Raw genomic sequence first — 16,980 nt, 5'->3', positions numbered from 1 at the left:
GCACAAAGAAAATCGGCGCCCAAAATAGGTACAGAACTAGCGGCAACAAGAAAGTTCCATTGGAAATCCCGACCATGAAAACAAACAGTCACGAACCTCTCCCCGAACGTTGCGATGGGAGAGCCATTAGCCGCAGTAAGCTGCGGTCCGCAGCCCGCTGCTAAACTGCTCGTTTAGCAGCGGGCTGCGGACAGCTTTTATTACTTATCACCACACAACTGAACACTTTTCTCTCCAAAACACAGCAACAACACTTCCTGAGAACTGGGTGTGAGCGGAACCCTCCAGTGGTCCACCACAGCACTGCTGATCCCCAAACATCCTCTGCATTAGGCGCTGGAAGGTACCAGGAGCATTGCACAGCCCGAACGGCATACGATTCCACTCGAACAGGCCAAACGGCGTGCAAAAAGCAGTCTTGGGCTTATCCTGCTCAGAAACTGGCACCTGGTTATACCCGCTGGCCAGGTCGATGGTAGATAACCAGCGTGCGCCAGCAAGGACATCCAGACTGTTAAAAGATTTTGAATTTTATTAATATTCCACAGTGATAAATGTTTATGTTTAGCTTATTTGAATTGCACAGAAATGCCTGTACATAGCGTGTCAGCAAATTCTTTAGCTGGAACAAAGTGATCACATGAGGAAGTTGCTCAAGTTTAGACAACACCCACATGTATTGTTTTAACCCACTACAAGATCGTTAATCAACTTGTCCATCTTTGTCTTGCAAGGCTGCATCCTGTGCAGCCTCATATGCAATCACCAGATAAGAGTTGTTTTTTCCTAACTTGTACTCCACCCATGAGTGTTACATGAGTAGGACAGTATATAATAAAGTCTGACCAGATGCCTGGCGCGCATTTCTGCACTGACTCTGTAGTTGACAGATCGTGCACAGAAATCGTCCATGTACATGAATTAACTCTGGGCCCGTGATTCTTTGCTTTCCTGAGGTTTTTCTCCTAACACAGACTTTCCTCGATGCGAGGTAAGGGGAAGGTGTCCTTCCTTGTTTTGCTATTCAGCAAACGATAGTCAACGCACAGACGGAGGCTTCCATCCTTCTTGCGGACCAACACGATGGGAGAGGCATAAGGACTGCTACTCTCTCTAATTACCTGGGCCTCCAGTAGCTGGTTGATATGGGACTTGACAGCCTCATAATCAGAAGGAGGAATTCGCCTGTACCTCTGCCGGACAGGTGCATCATTGAGCAGCGGTATGTCGTGTGAAATGAGGTTTGTGCAGCCCAAGTCTCCCTCATAAGTGGAGAAAACAGAGCGGTACTTCTTCAAAACCTCATGTTGCTCTGACTCAGCGAGAGCAAACAGGTCAATCGCATCCACCATCTCTTGAGCAGGGCTGCTGGTTGTATGGGAGGAAACGGTGACGGGAAAAGAGTGTTCCTCGCTAACACCAGCAGGGAGGCTAACAACAGTAGCTTGGCTTATCACTCCTAAATGGGTCCGTGGGTGGAGGACAGCTTCAGGTCCACCTGGACCAAACATGGAGAGGCCAGCAACCCAACTGGCAGCCCGGACTCAGGACGCTCAAAAAGCACAGACTGACCTGACAACTGCTGAGAACAGGTGGTGGACACCAGCTGCATGACACCACCAGGTATCCGCACGGCCCGCGGGCCTGTACCTTAACGGTACCGACAGGGTCCTCTGGGACTTGAGCTGCAGACTGGTGACACTGATGTAAGGCCTCCAAAACTGGTCTCGGTGCCTGTGACACAGAAGGAGAATTAAACAAGGAGCCACCGAAAGCCCCAAACAGTTCTTGATAAAAGCGGCGGATTACATTCATTCCTAAAATGCCAGGGACAGAGGGCGTAGCCCCAGGAGGGTCCTTCACTATAAGGATCCCACAAGAGGACATTTCCTTGCCACACAGGAGTACACTGAGCTCCAAAAAACCAATGTAGGGAATGGCCAGCCCATTGGCGGCCCGAAGCTGCAACCAATGGCATGACTGGAGGCGTTCCTGTCCCCAGGGTGCAAAATATGCCAAAAAGAAGCTCTCCGTGACGGTGGAAACCATGGAACCAGTATCCACCAAACAAGGGACAGTCACCCCACTAATCAGCACATTCTATCTTTGGACACGATGAAATTAGCCTGCCAATCCTATCTTTCTGTGAGCCAGTGAACTCCCCACCTGAACTGTGACTCTGCAGCTCAGAGGGCTTTAGTTTTCCGACTGGGTAGCGGGAAGATGATTGCCAACTGCGGTATAAGGAGGGCCTGAATCAGAACCTGTTCTGGGGTGGCGTGAAGCCCGCTCCCCAGTGCACTCCCTAGCAAAGTGTCCTGGCTGATGACACCGGCGACAACTCACCGAGCCAGCCCGTGAAGGCCGAACACCTCTTCCGGGGTTCTGTAAAGAAACCACTGTCTCAGTGAGCTGATTTAAACGTCATCAGTGTTTGTCCATCTGAGGTGATTGTCTCCCCTCTTACCTTCACAATACTGGCCAATGGCAGCAAAGAGTCACGCAGCAACGCCCCCAGTCCAATCTGACATCTCTTTTTCTCCAGAAGCAACTGAAAGGTGCTTCCACAAACGGTGACACTCTCCCAGCATAATGTGTAGTGCCCACACTAGAGTTGGTCCTTAATGTCTCGTATGCGCAGTGATTCTACCACGGGGTCTTGTTGTAGTTGGCATGCCCAGAAACCCATGAAGGCGAGGCGTCCTTTTTAGATCCGCCGGAGTTAAAGGTCCATATGACAAGATGAAGCTACAATTCCCAACCGACAAAGGGGAATTGGCTCACATGGGAGAGTGCTTGCTTCGCATGTGAGAGGTAGCGGGATCGATGTCCGCATTCTCCAGGGACCCTTTGCACATCCCCGAGCAGCCCACCAGCATCCTCTGTAGCCAATCCATTGGTTTTGTCTATGACTTTACTCATTATACTCACTTTTCAAGGCTTTGTGTCATCACTTCAGGGAAGCATTCAAAGGAAAAGGCATGAAAAGAAAAAGTAATGCTGTCATGTAAATAAGAATTCTAGGGGTGCTAAACCAATGTCAAAGGAAAAGCCTTATAGTGACTTCAATGTGAGCCTTGACACTAAGCATGGAGAAAGGGACAGCAGTTTAAAGTCATTAAGGGTGGAAATGGTAATGTGCTAACAAGGGAAGGAGTACTTTGAAGGCAAGATGTGGGTGGAGACGAAATAAAGGGGTGATTTGTGACACCAGGATAGCAGCAGGTGTGAAAGGCAAGCTTTACAGGATGGTGGTGAGAACTGCTCTGATGTATTGTTTTATGACTGTGGCATGGAGGAAAAGACGAGAGGCCGAGATGGAGTTGTCAGAGTTGAAGATGGTACGTTTTTTTATGTTGGGAGTGTCCAAGATTAGAACTGAGTATGTCAGAGGGACAGCTGGGGTTGAGCGGTTTGGAGACAAAGTTAGACCGGTAAGGCTGCGGTGGTTTGGAAATGTGCAGAGGAGGAATATAAGATATACTGGGGAAACGGTTTAAAATATGGAGCTGCTAGGCAGGAGGAAATGAAAAATACGGAAGAGAAAATTCATGGATCTAGTTGAGGAGGACATGAAGAGGGTTGCTGTGACAGAGGAGAATGCTAGGGGCAGGGTGAGATGGAGGCAGATGATCCACTCTGGCAACCCCCAAGAAGAACAGGCTCAAAGAAGAAGCCAGCATCACTCCAGGCTTCTACCAAAGTGTTAAGCAGCCCCTCGTCGGGGATCTGGAGTAGAATTCCCTGCGTCGATGCACTAGCGCTCAGCTCGCATTTTGTCCATCCAGACTACATGTTCACAGAATAAATTCCCAATTCTGCTGCCAAAAACACTGCTGCAGGGAGATGAGGTGGCTGAGAGGTTAAGGCGATGGACTGCTAATCCATTGTGCTCTGCACACATGGGTTCGAATCCCATCCTCGTCGAGTCCTCTTTCTACTTATCTTAATGCATGTTGTGAGATTGGCTGCCAAAGTAGGCATGATGCAATGCCTCAGCTCTTCTTTGGCTCAGTACTCCCTATAGTTCACCATGTGGTCTTGTTGCACAGGTCACGTTAAAGAGAATGGTCTGCTAATACAATGGCCAAAAGATACTTTGTTTCCAGAATAGTCAGTGCTCCAAACAAACGCATGTGGCTTCCTTTGGCAAATGTTTATTTGCACGTCTCCTCTGAGTACCTTTCAGGTACGGTCAGGTTAACGCTGGCTTTAAACCTCATCAGTGTTTGTCCATCTGAGGTGATTGTCTCCCCTCTTACCTTCACAATACTGGCCAATGGCAGCAAAGAGTCACGCAGCAACGCCCCCAGTCCAGTCTGACATCTCTTTTTCTCCAGAAGCAGCTGAAAGGTGCTTCCACAAACGGTGAAACTCTCCCAGCATAATGTGTAGTGCCCAGACTAGAGTTGGTCCTTAATGTCTCGTATGCGCAGTGATTCTACCACGGGGTCTTGCTGTAGTTGGCATGCCCAGAAACCCATGAAGGATGGAAATGTCCTGTCTCTGCAGGTCCCTGAAATGGTCAAGAATGAATTTGTGAACATGCTTATATCTGGAGTTTAACAATAAATAACTCATCAAAGTGTGTTTTTTGATTGGTTACATCAATGTCAACTTTCTAGTTCACAGTCAAATGCTTCAGGATGTGCGGCTCCCAGTAAGATGTCGTTAAAGACTAAAGATCCAAGTTTGAGCCACTCGGGTTTGAAATGGAGACAAGAAGGTAATTCTAATTTCTTCTGTAAGGGAAAATATCTTAAATTGCTGATGGATTAATCAGAGGCTAATGATGAGGCAGGAGAAAGTCTTTGTTACTGTAAGTACACTGTGTGTGTTGAGTCTTCTGTTTGTCATGAGCTAAAAATCTCTGTAACATGTTTTGACACTCGGTTGCCAACATGTGTTGGATCTTTTTGATTTTCTTGTAAAAACACAGTTTGATGCTCTGAATCTTTTCAGTTCTTTTTTCTTGTTAGCACTGAAACAGTGATGATTGTTTTGGGAATTTGGGGTTTTACCAATTGTTTCCATGACTAAACTAAAGTCTGATTTTAACCACCTGAATAATTTTTACATTTACATGTTGTATTTTATTGTTACAGATAACATCCCACTTTTGAAGGTACAGATGAAACTAAAAGAAGCAATGAAAAAGAAATTTTTGTCGTCTATGAAGGCAATGGTGACAACACAAGTTCCATGAACAGCATCTACACATAGCTTCATATAACCACTGGTGAGAGGGAAAGTGTAGAAAACAAATAATCAACCTAAACAATGTGTAGACACCTTTGCCGGGCCAAGACAGACTTCACAGTTGTGACAGAGGGTGTTGAAGGAAATGGAAAATATTTTTTTGTGCAGAAATTCATTCTCGACTGGGCCGAAGAGAAGGAAAACCAGGATGTTGACTTTGTTTTCAGGCCTTCTGTCAAAGAGCTGAATTTGATTACAGGTGAGAAAAGCCTACACAAGCTCCTGACTTTATTTCATTCCACACTGTCTGATCTCAAAGATTCAGTGGATTATACCAAAACTAAGATTGTTCTGATCCTGGACGGTCTGGATGAAAGCAGGTTTCAGCTGGACTTTGAAGACATTAAAACTATAGCATCTGTCAAGAAAGCAGCACCTGTGAGTAATCTCCTACTAAACCTCATCTTCCTGAAGCAAACCTCTGGATAACTTCCTGTCCAGCGGCAGCCAATCAGACCTCTGCAGACTACGTTGACATGGAGATGAGTGGGTTCAATGACTGGACAAACATCTCTCTGGGCGTTCATTTTGTTTTAGCTGGGTAAATATACGGTGAGAAGGGTCATTGCTTTAAAAGGCACATTTAAATGGTGAATTGAAAGCACTGAGCTACATTCATGATGAGCTAAACATAGAAAAATGAATGAGGTGACTTGCCGACAGACCTGCTCTCAGTAAATGCCCATTTTTGCCACTGACTAAGTAACGTGCATATGTTACTCTAGTTTACCATCTTCAGATAATGAAGGAAACTTGACCCATGTGTTCATTTGTGATGAGTTTTTCAATCCTAGTTGGCCTGCCTGAAACCCACTTCTATGTCCATCCATGTATTTTCAGCTAACTGCTGCAAAGACACAATAATCAAACACAAGCTCTACATACTTGGATTATGAGAACTAGCTAACACACGTCATCATTTTAAAAGGGCCACACCACAATGATAAAAAAAAAAAATTAAAATGGAAAGATTCACTCTTACTAAACCTGAAAATAAATAAAGTGAAGTCACTGATGATTCAGGTGTAATTCCAGCTGGATTCTTTTTTCTGGCATTTTGTTTAGTAAAAAAAATCTAAAATTTTTCCTCCAGGACACAAAAACTAAACCTTTGATCTTGTTTTACAATCTGCAGGAACTCGAATTACTCAAATTACCCTTTTCCATTATTAAATACTGCCTGAGCACATGAACAAAGAGCTTCTAGCACGTATAATGTTCAGCCTGCAGGAAATCGTTACTTTACCTGAGAATCAAACAGCATCAATCTAATGACGTTTTGCTGTGAGCAAGATTTACTCAGATTTCACTTTATTCATAATCATTTTTTTTAATGAAAAACCTGCTTTTATGCAGAGTAAGACTCTCCAGCCATGTTTATGTAAACATAGTTTTCACTTACCAGTTTTTACAAAGACACAGTCACAAGTGGGCTTGGGTTTAAAAAAAATTGATTTTCCTGATTCAAAATGATTTTAGTTTGAATAATGTGATATTTATTTGTTAAATTCTGAATCAATTTTTTAATATAAATGTATTTTACCAAAAATGCCAGAGTCTCAGGTTAAAGCTCACATAACTGTTTCAACAACCACCAAACAGCAAATGAGAGCAGGTGAACGGATTTTACAAAAAGATATAAACACAGTAACAGTCCTAAATCGATACCCAGCCCTACTCACAAGAGAGCAGACTGGACACACACACTTGTACACATCAGACGTATACTTAGCCACAGGTATCTTATTTTCCTGTATTTCAGTGAGTTTATAAAGTGTTTTAAATAATATTCTAATTATCAAGAAGGTATGTCTTGATGCATTCTCAATCATCCATGAAAATAAATCTCCAAAAGTTGATTCTGTTCATCTGGACGTAGCGTTTTCTGGGAGAAACGTTTCGTCACTCATCCAACTGACTTCTTCAATATCAAGAGGTATTTTAAAACCTTGCCTCAGCCTCAGAAACCACATCAATAAGGTGAGTGATACAGTGAAATAACTGAAATACTGTAAATCCCAACTTCATATGACTCACTGACAGAATATGAAGGCAAGGCAAGTTTATTTATATAGCACAATTCAACAACAAGGTGATTCAAAGTGCTTTACAGAGACATTAAAGAACAAAAACAAATAAAAATCATGATTTAAAATTGATTTAAAAAATGTAAGTTTTGAAATTTAAGCTTAAAAGTGTGGATTTGGTGTTTTATTCAAATCCAGCTGAGAATAGGTGAGTCTTCAACCTGGATTTAAATAAACTGAGTGTTTCAGCTGATCTGAGGCTTTCTGGGAATTTGTTCCAGATATATGGAGCATAAAAGCTGAATGCAGCTTCTCCGTGTCTGGTTCTGACTCTGGGAACTGGTAAAAGACCGGATCCAGATGACCTGAGGGATCTGGAAGGTTCATACTGGGTCAGGAGGTCACTGAGGTATTTTGGTCCTAAACCATTCAGAGCTTTATAAACCAGCATCAGAACTTTAAAGTCTATCCTCTGACGGACAGGCAGCCAGTGTAAAGACCTCAGAGCTGAACTGATGTGGTCCACTTTTTTGGTCTTAGTGAGGACTCGAGCAGCAGAGTTCTGAATGAGCTGTAGTTGTCTGACTGATTTTTTAGGTAGACCTGTAAAGATGCTGTTACAGTAATCAAGCCTACTAAAGATGAATGCATGGACTAGTTTTCCCAGGTCCTGTTGAGACATCAGATCTTTTATCCTTGATATATTCTTAAGGTGATAGTAAGCTGATTTTGTTTTTGTCTTAATGTGTTTTTCTAAGTTTAGGTCTGCATCCATCACTACACCCAAATTTCTCGCCTGGTTTGTGGTTTTTAGGTGTATAGATTGAAGTTCTCTGGTGACCTGTAATCGTTTTCTTTGGCTCCAAAGTCTATTACTTCAGTTTTGTTTTTGTTTAGCTGGAGAAAATTGTGGCCCAACCAGTCATTAATTTCCTCAGTGCATTTACCAAGAGCCTGTACAGGGCCTCGGTCTCCTGGTGATATTGTGATATATATTTGTGTGTCATCTGCATAGCTATGATAGTTTATTTTGTTGTTCTTTAGAATCTGTGCCAGTGGGAGCATCTAAATGTTAAACAGAAGAGGTCCCAAGATGGAACCTTGGGGAACTCCACATGTGATACTTGTCTGCTCAGATGTGAAGTTACCTATTGATACAAAGTATTTCCTGTTTTCTAAGTATGTTTTGAACCAGTTTAGTACAGTTCCTGAAAGACCTGTCCAGTTCTCCAGTCGTTTGAGTAATATGTTGTGGTCAACTGTATCAAATGCTGCACTGAGATCCAGTAAAACTAAGACTGACATTGTTCCACTGTCTGTGTTCAGACATATGTCATTAAACACTTTGGTCAGAGCAGTTTCAGTGCTGTGGTTCTGTCTAAAACCTGACTGGAAGGCATCATAGCAGTTATTCTGTTTTAAGAAGTAATTGAGCTGTTGAGAAACTACTTTTTCAATGATCTTACTTTAAAATGGGAGATTTGAGATTGGCCTGTAGTTGTTCATTTGTGTCTTGTCAGGTTGTCCTTTTTCAGTATAGGTTTAATTTTTTTGTAATTAAGGTTTAATTACAGCAGTTTTTAGTGATTCTGGAAACACACCTGATAATAAAGAAATGTTGACGATCTGTAACAGGTCTGATTCCAAAGTCTTTGAGACCTTTTTGAAAAAACTTGTTGGCAGGACATCTAAACAGCAAGAGGAGGAGTTCAGTTAACCTAAGATGTCCTTCCGGTGTTTGCTGTTAATAGGGTTTAAACTGTTTGATGGTGTTTAAACAGTTTTTCGGTGGACACAGTACATATTCTGGATCTGCTGTTGATCAATTGTTTGTCTAATCTTTTGGATTTTTTCTGTGAAGAATTTGGCAAAGTCATTGCAGGCCATGGTCGAATGAAGTTCAGCTGCCACTGATACAGGAGGGTTTGTTAGCCTGTCAACTGTAGAAAATAAGACCCGAGGATTATGACTGTTTTTGGTGATGATGTCAGAGAAGTAGGACCTCCTTGCACTCCTCAGTTGTAAATTATAATTGTGAAGTTTCTCTTTATAGATGTCATAATGAACCTAGAGGTTTGTTTTTCTCCTTCTGCGCTCAGCTTTCTGACACTCTCTTTTTTTTTATTTTTCACCAGTGTGGAGTTTCTCCATGGAGACTTTTTCCTTCCAGAGATAACCTTCACCTTAATGGGAGCAATAGTGTCGATAACATTTAACATTTTGGCATTGAAGCTATTGATGAGCTCATTGACTGAACCTCTGGACAGGTCAGGTGTTAATGGGAAGACCTGGTTAAATATGAAGTTTACCTCTCTGTGTACTTTCTCTCCACACTGACTCCAGCTGAATGAGGAAGCACCGACACAAACCCTTTGATATTCAGAGAAGTAATGTAGAAATTATCCACATATCTTGCTTATCTTAACTGCACTACTGTATAATTCTGTATAAATAATCATTCTGTAAAATACGATAATTTTAATTCTACAGCTGTTTATTACTTGCATAGTTCACATTTCTGTATAGCTGTATATCTCATATTTCTGTATAGTTTTTTTATTTCATATTTATATCCTGTTCATAGCCTGTACATAGCTTGTACTCACTACAGCCTGTACATACTTATAGTTAAAGCATATTCATAACATACTTCATACCGTGTACATATGACATACCATAATAGACCCATTTCTCTAATATACTTACATATCTATATTATTGCTAATATATATTTGTAATATAGCTATATCATGGCTAAAGCACTTCTGGATGGATGCAAACTGCATTTCGTTGCCCTGTACCTGTGACATGTGCAATGACAATAAAGTTGAATTCTATTCTATTCTATTCTAATGACCTCACCTCTCTGTGAACTTCACTGTTTACACTAACCACCCATATGAGCACGTGCTTCACACACGCATACATAAACAGAGTTTCACTCCAGCTCAGGTTTGAGCTTCTTTCAGTGGTTAATATGAATCCAGTTCATGTGCCATTTATCATTTAGATTAATCACTTCTTCATCAAATGTCCATAGCTTCCACTTCCTAACTGCAGCTCTAATTATCAACAAAAATAAACATTTTGGTATTAAAGCCCACATTAAAATATGAAACGTAACCATAGCCTACACTTTAATATTTGTGATAAACTAAAGTTCTGTAAAATCAGTCAAAGATCCAGCAAGTTCAGATAATTTGTAATTGTGTGTAGACCCCTGGCTCCATAGACATGTAGGCATTACGAAGCCGGGCTCCCCCTGAGCATCCTGGTGGCCATGTAGACACGATTCTGGCGTCTGTGCTTGCTGTTCACTTTGTTAGGACCCCTGTTCAACTGCTTCCTAAATCAAACATTTAATCAGCCAATCACAAGGCAGAAAATCAGTGCATTTATTCTGCTGAAGTTCAAAGTGAGCATCAGAATGAGGAAGATAGATGACTGAAGTGACTTTAATGGGAATCTAGGGTCTGAAAAAGGCGCAGCAGAGAAAACACCTTTGTTGATGTCAGAGGTCAAAGGAGAATGGGCAGACTGCTTCGAGCTTAACGGAAGGCGGTAGTAACTCAAATAACCACTTAATGTTGAACTTTTAATCAAATGTGCTACAGCAGCAGGAAACCATGTGTGCTGCTTCTCTCAAATAAGAGCAAGAAACTGAGGCGTCACCAAAACTGTACAGCAGAGGTTTCTGCTACAACTTTGAGATGGTCAGAATTTGGTGTAAAGAAGATGAGCGCATGGATCCATCCTGCTTTGTTTAACCGTTTCAGGCTATAGTAATGGTGTGGGGGATATTTCCACACACTTTGCGTCCATGTCCATCCCTTCATGACCACTGCACTGCCATCTTTTGACGACTACTTCCAGGAGGATTAAAAACCATGTCACAAAGCTCAAATTATCTCAAAGTGCTTTCTTGAACATGACAATGAGCTCACTGTACCCAAACAGTTTCTACTGTCACCAGATTTAAATCCAGTAGCGTATTTACTGGAACGGGAGACTCACATCATGGATGTACCAGCAAGGTGTGCCTAATGAAGGGGCCAGGAACTGTAAATGTTTACATCTATGAGAAAAATCCTCAGATTCTTAGATTTGAACAAGAACAAGATTAAATAAGCACCGAGATATTTTCATTTGAACTATTTTAAGGAGATTTGCATCGTCAGTAGGAACCAAACTGGCGTTTGAACAAAAAGTAACAAACTAGTTTTAATGTTTTAAAAAAATCAAAGGTCAATAAATCTTTATGATATTCCTAGTGGGTTTTTTCAATATGAAGACTTTTTACAAACTACCTAGATTTTTGATTAGCCATGAGTCTCAGCAGTGACATTACCCGTTAACCCTTTGTCCACTGTGCGGCAGGATCTCTGAAAAGTTTAGACAGTAAAAAAACTGAAGACAAAGAAGAAGGAAATGTCAGTTAATGTGATCATGTGAGATAAGCAGAAATTACCGCGCTTTGAAAAGCCACAAAGCTCAAGCTGAAGGCCTCTTATTAAAGACGTAAGTACACTTTTACTTTACTTTAAGAAGCTGATCTTAAAACTTGAAGGCAGTTTATTCTTGTTGGTGCATGTTAGGGGTGTGTTTTGTGTCTTTGTCATGTTGCTGTTCAGTTAACTAAAAAAAATGCTTAAAAAATATTTCCCACAAATACTTTGTCAGTCAGACAGAGCACGTTGACACATGCAGTGTATTTCAGTTCAGCACGCGGTCAACCCTCAAGATATTTCAGTATGGAGCTGTGCCTGAATAAGTCCTGCAACCCGAATACTCTAATACTCTAAAAGCTCTAATTACAATAAAATTTGTGCAGCTTAATGGGATGCTGTGTCTGACCTTCCATGCGTGTGCACACATATGGCAGTTGTTGTATTATTTAGTCACGTTTTACTCCCCCAGATTACAGCCACAGGTCGTGTTGTACAGCTCAGTACACTGGCAGGGACAGGAGAGAGGACATAATGGTAAATGCTATTAATATTTAATTACAGATGATCTTTTTCACTGTAAAAATTAAATATAAAAACATCATATAAACACATAATGCTGCAAACACTTTTTAGATCTTTTCATTAACCAGAAACTAGTTTTACCTGTAGCCATAATTACTGTTTCGTACTTTGCCAAATTTTGTGCAACATTTGTGAACTTGCCAGCTGTAAATGTGCAGTTTCTAAAGCGAGTGTTCACACAAAATATGTTATTCAAATTAAGTTTTCTTGTCAGTGAATCATTGCCATAAAATTAGGACCTCCTCTGACATTGTTTAAACTGTTTCGTTCTTTTAGAATAAAAGTGTGTTTAAGGTTAACTTCCTCTGAAATGCTGCTTCTCAAACTTTTTCCACCTCACTGGAAAATAAAAGCAACCATCACATCTCAAAACTGAAAATGAAGCAGTCTGAGCACATGTGCTGCTGCAGCCTCTGCGTCAGCCTGCATTCAATCTTTTTGAACAGTAACTCATAAATTAACTACATTTTTATGGTGTGTTTTTTCCTTAAAGGAGGCAGGTCGGTGTCTTATTCCTCTTTCATTTTCTTGTTTCATTGATTCTAGAAGTTTTACCAGAAACCCAGCTGAGTCTGGCAGACAGTCTGGACAGTTTAGTAACAGACTACTAAATTCTGTCCTCCAATTGGTTTTAAAACTGAATATTTAAGGAAATATAATCCTGGTGCCTTTAAAAAAAAAAGGTTTTCTTTCTTGCTTCCTGGGGGCCCAACTGTGGGACAGTGTCCAGAATAATCTGACCCAACTCAGACTCTAAAAACTTTCATCACAAGGAATTTCTCTGTGAAGAATTTTTAAAAAAATTATCAATAACTTTGAGAATTTTCTGTGCATTTTACCTTAAAAAAAAATCACCTAAGTTTTACTTCACGTTTCACATCGGGGCCCTCTTGCACTGGGCCCTACAGCTTCATTCCCATACATGGCTTTATTTTTACTTCCTCTTTTCACACTTGGGTTTTTCCTAAATTTAATACTTTTGTTAATATTCTGCACAAAGTTGACTGTAAAACCATGTCCACCTGAAATCAGCCATTCTGCTGTGCGGCAATGATTTAAGGGTGTGCAAGAATGACAGAAAAGAGAAATTAGAAATAAAGAAAAAACATTTGTGTTCAGACATGATGAAATGAAGTGAAAAGAAAGGAAAGGAAATGAACACAGGGCAAGTTTAAACAGAAACATAGAAACATAACAGGGGGGCCCATATCAAGGGTTTTTTCTTTGGTGCTAACCGAGCTCGTGTTGGATTCTGTGCAGAGCTCTGCAAAGTCTCAGTCTTATTTCTGTATTTAATGATGTTATTTTCTAAAAAATAAAATAAAAAAATTAATTGTATAATTTTTTTAATTTGCGCTTTTGAAATGAGGAATGTGCTGTTTCATAACAGAAGATTTCTTCATTGCACTTTCTACAGAAAATCAAGCCACAGTAAACAACAGTACTGAAACTTGGAGAATAAATTAGGCTTACACCGTCAACAAACTTGCTCTGACTTATCTATTACAAACGTTTACACAGTAAATACACAAATAAGTGACAGAGAAAATAATTATATGATTGCTAAGAAATGAAAAAAAATGAGGAACTCACAGAAAATCTACAAACTGTGCACAGTTATATATTACACTTCATTTACTTTCATGTAAATTGACTGGTGCTCACAGACCTTGATTGTAAGTGCCAAAAGAATTTAAATCTCTGGGTTTAGCTATTATGACTTGACGAAATTTCAATTTGAATTCATGTTAAAGTGGCCATCAGTAAACTACACCACATGTTACTACTGCTCTCTGTGAGACTCAGGCCATAAAATAGAGAGGAAGCAGATGTAAAGGACACAGTTTTAGTGCCTGTGGTTAATATTTGACTGTTTAACAGGAAGATAGGAATGAAACATCTGTTAAAGTGGAAAAAAATACACCACAAAGAGGTTACTGCAGAGACCAGAGAAGTTGAAATCGAGCTAAATGCTTGTTTTGACACACATTTTGTTCATTTGACTTTTAAAATGTAATTTTAAAACTTAATGAGCATCATCAACAAAAATGATCTGTGCTTACCAGTGTTGAGGTTATTACTCGAGTAATAAATAAACATATTACACAGAACACCTTTCTTAGAAGTAATGCAGTAGTTTACTAAAAATTAATTTGTTACATTATTCATTACTTTCACGTTACTCTGAAAAATGACCTGAAACAAATTCTCTCATAATTACTTTTTAACAATATAAACCTAAAGGCTTCAGCCCCACATCCATCGCTGGTCCTTATAGAGTACAGAAAACATCCTCCCCAGTGTTTCTGTGTTGACTGAATGCTTAACCTCAACAGCTAATAATAAACTCAGATGTTGGATGTTTAACAGTGTACGATCTCTGATTGGCTTCCATGTGTGCAGAGTCTATAGCAGGTATCGAGCAAGTTGGTGACATTAATGAACTGCTAAAGGTTGCTATGGCTTATGGTGCTTAAGAAGCGTGTTGGTCCAGTTTTCATTGAAAAAAGAAAAAGAGGTCGAAGTTAAAGCAAGAACTGAATTATGAAGAACAGAGGAAAATGTAAAACACACAGTGGTCTGCATCTAGTGAATTTATTCAGCAATGAATGAAAGTTATTTGACAAATTACATTTTTGCAGAAAGCATCTAAACTCATTAGGCAAAGAACATAGATGCACGTTTGATTTGTCATTAGTTTCAGTTTACTTCAGTTAATTCAGTCATGTTAGCTTATCGAGTTCCCAACCCAGTGCAGCCACAAAAGGCTCCAGTGAACACCTCACTAATGATGACTCGGCTAAAAGATGCTTTTGAAAATATAAAATATGCTTAAATAACTCCTCCCTTGCCACTTGCACAGGCACAACTCCTGCTAGTTTCTGTTTCTTAATATAAAATTATAAATATAAATATTTTATGGCATCATGTAGGAATACGGCATTAAAAAATTAATTTTCAGAAGAGAATAAGCCCAAAAACTATTATTTAAACATTTGATGGTCTCAATAACAAATGTAAGTTATGACCAGTGTATGACAATGCACTACTCCACTATACACTACTTTAGTGTTTACTGTAAAAAGTTTAAATCAGCTTAGAAGTAAATGATTCTAGAAAATAGCTTCATTTTCTAGAACATAATTATAATAAGAATCTACCAACCTTTTATTGAGTTAATGTTTTCTCCAGTTTTCCTTTTACCGTTGGTTCCACCAAACATTTAAAAAGAAGTTTGAAAGAAATCTCTGTTGTTATTGGTCAGTTTTTCCCGCATTGGATCACTGCTGCAAAAATAATTTACAGTACAGACAAATTAAAGCAGTCAATCCTTTGCTTTGTGCAGTAAAATAATTTAAAAACATTTTAGAGTATCTTATACATACTCTATGTATAAGATACTCTAAATCTCATCTACTCCTGTAAAAATACTGTTAAATTTACTAAAACCGTTTAAAGTGTACTATGGCCGAGTATTAAGGCCCCAAAAGAAGAAAAAAGAGAATAAAGTCGAAATTTCGAGGTTAAAGTTGTTTCAAGACAAACTGCTATGCCCTCCACAACATGCCGTGTTTAGATGAGTTAGTGAAACATCCTATCATGTCTGTGATGATTCTGTAGACAGATAAGCAGCTGTGGCAGTTCGTCCTGAAACAACAAATAAAATTTTAGCTTCTTTCTCGAAAAGATCAAATATATATTTTTTAATGTGTCTCTAACACTCCAGTCCGATCAGCAACAGCCCTGATCGACAAACAAGGCGCATAAAAGAGCATAGAAACGAAAGTGAAACTTAAAAAAAGCAACAACAACAAAACCCTACACACACACACACACGCTCACACACACACGCACGCACGCACACACACACACACACACAGAGGGTATCTCGTCTGCACCATGCTGTAGTGCAGCAGCGCGTCTCATTGTCAGGAGAACCTTGAGAAACTTACGAATACTTGATTGAGTTATAAGAAAGAAGAAAACTCTTATGGCGTGAAAGTAAGTCACCGCCTATCTTCCTGCTTCATGTCGACTTTTGTCGGGCAGAGCGATCCGTGTGTTTTTTAATCAGCCGACATTTTGTTTTACTGCAGTAACTGCGCACATAAGAAGGATCATCGCAGCAGCAGATTTCACAGTTTACGGCGACTCAGTATGAACGAACTCAAACTCTGCCATCGATTATTTTTATAATTCACTATTTAGGAGCGATCGAGGGTGCTGCGTGTGTTTATCCATATGTCCACGTTTAACCCTATAAACACTCCAGTAACGTTATAAAACCGAGTCAAATTCGCATTGTAAGTCTTTTACTTTCATTTTCCATTGACTTTCTTTATAATATGATGGAAATAGATACTCTAACTTGTTTTTTAATACCTGCGTCACCTTCACGCTGTCATTGATCATCCGTGTAAACAAAAGACAGTTAAAGAGGACCTGCACTGTCGCACCACTTCACTTTACTCACCCACTGCTGCTGGTGATTTACTAGTAATCTGGATAATCTTAAATCTTACCTGACAGTGCAGTGATTACCAAAAATATTAGGTCTGTAAACAAAGAGTAACTTTATTGAATATTAAAAAAGTGCATTTAGTGTCTAGGAGGGGAAATAAAGCTACAGCTGTCACTATAGGTGTCACTGCCACCTACAGGCT

At 40.0% G+C, this 16,980-nt stretch overlaps 1 protein-coding gene, 1 long non-coding RNA gene and 1 other non-coding gene across 5 annotated transcripts in view; 2 read left to right on the top strand and 1 right to left on the bottom strand.

The window, feature by feature from the left end:
- Positions 1-550: 550 nt before the first annotated feature.
- LOC146522807 (uncharacterized) lies at positions 551-11,595 on the bottom strand. Its single transcript, XR_014872992.1, has 2 exons — positions 7,873-11,595; positions 551-7,832 (listed from the first exon to the last, which is right to left on the bottom strand). It is a non-coding gene; the product is annotated as an uncharacterized LOC146522807 (long non-coding RNA).
- On the top strand, positions 3,846-3,927 carry trnas-gcu (transfer RNA serine (anticodon GCU)). Its single transcript has one exon. It is a non-coding gene; the product is annotated as a tRNA-Ser (tRNA).
- Positions 11,596-16,164: 4,569 nt separating the features above from the next.
- Positions 16,165-16,980, top strand: part of LOC146522806 (NLR family CARD domain-containing protein 3-like) — a 13,308-nt gene continuing 12,492 nt past the window's right edge. For 2 of the 3 annotated variants that reach the window (XM_085152944.1, XM_085152942.1), the window contains exon 1: positions 16,165-16,318. The gene's annotated coding sequence lies outside the window, so the exon portion shown is untranslated. The other variant, XM_085152943.1, reaches the window with a different exon arrangement.

Source organism: Neolamprologus multifasciatus, chromosome 3 (genome assembly GCF_963576455.1).
Source record: "Neolamprologus multifasciatus chromosome 3, fNeoMul1.2, whole genome shotgun sequence".
NCBI classification, from domain to species: Eukaryota; Metazoa; Chordata; class Actinopteri; order Cichliformes; family Cichlidae; genus Neolamprologus; species Neolamprologus multifasciatus.
Note: the sequence above shows the minus strand (reverse complement) of the source record. Positions and strands in the feature narration are given on the sequence as shown.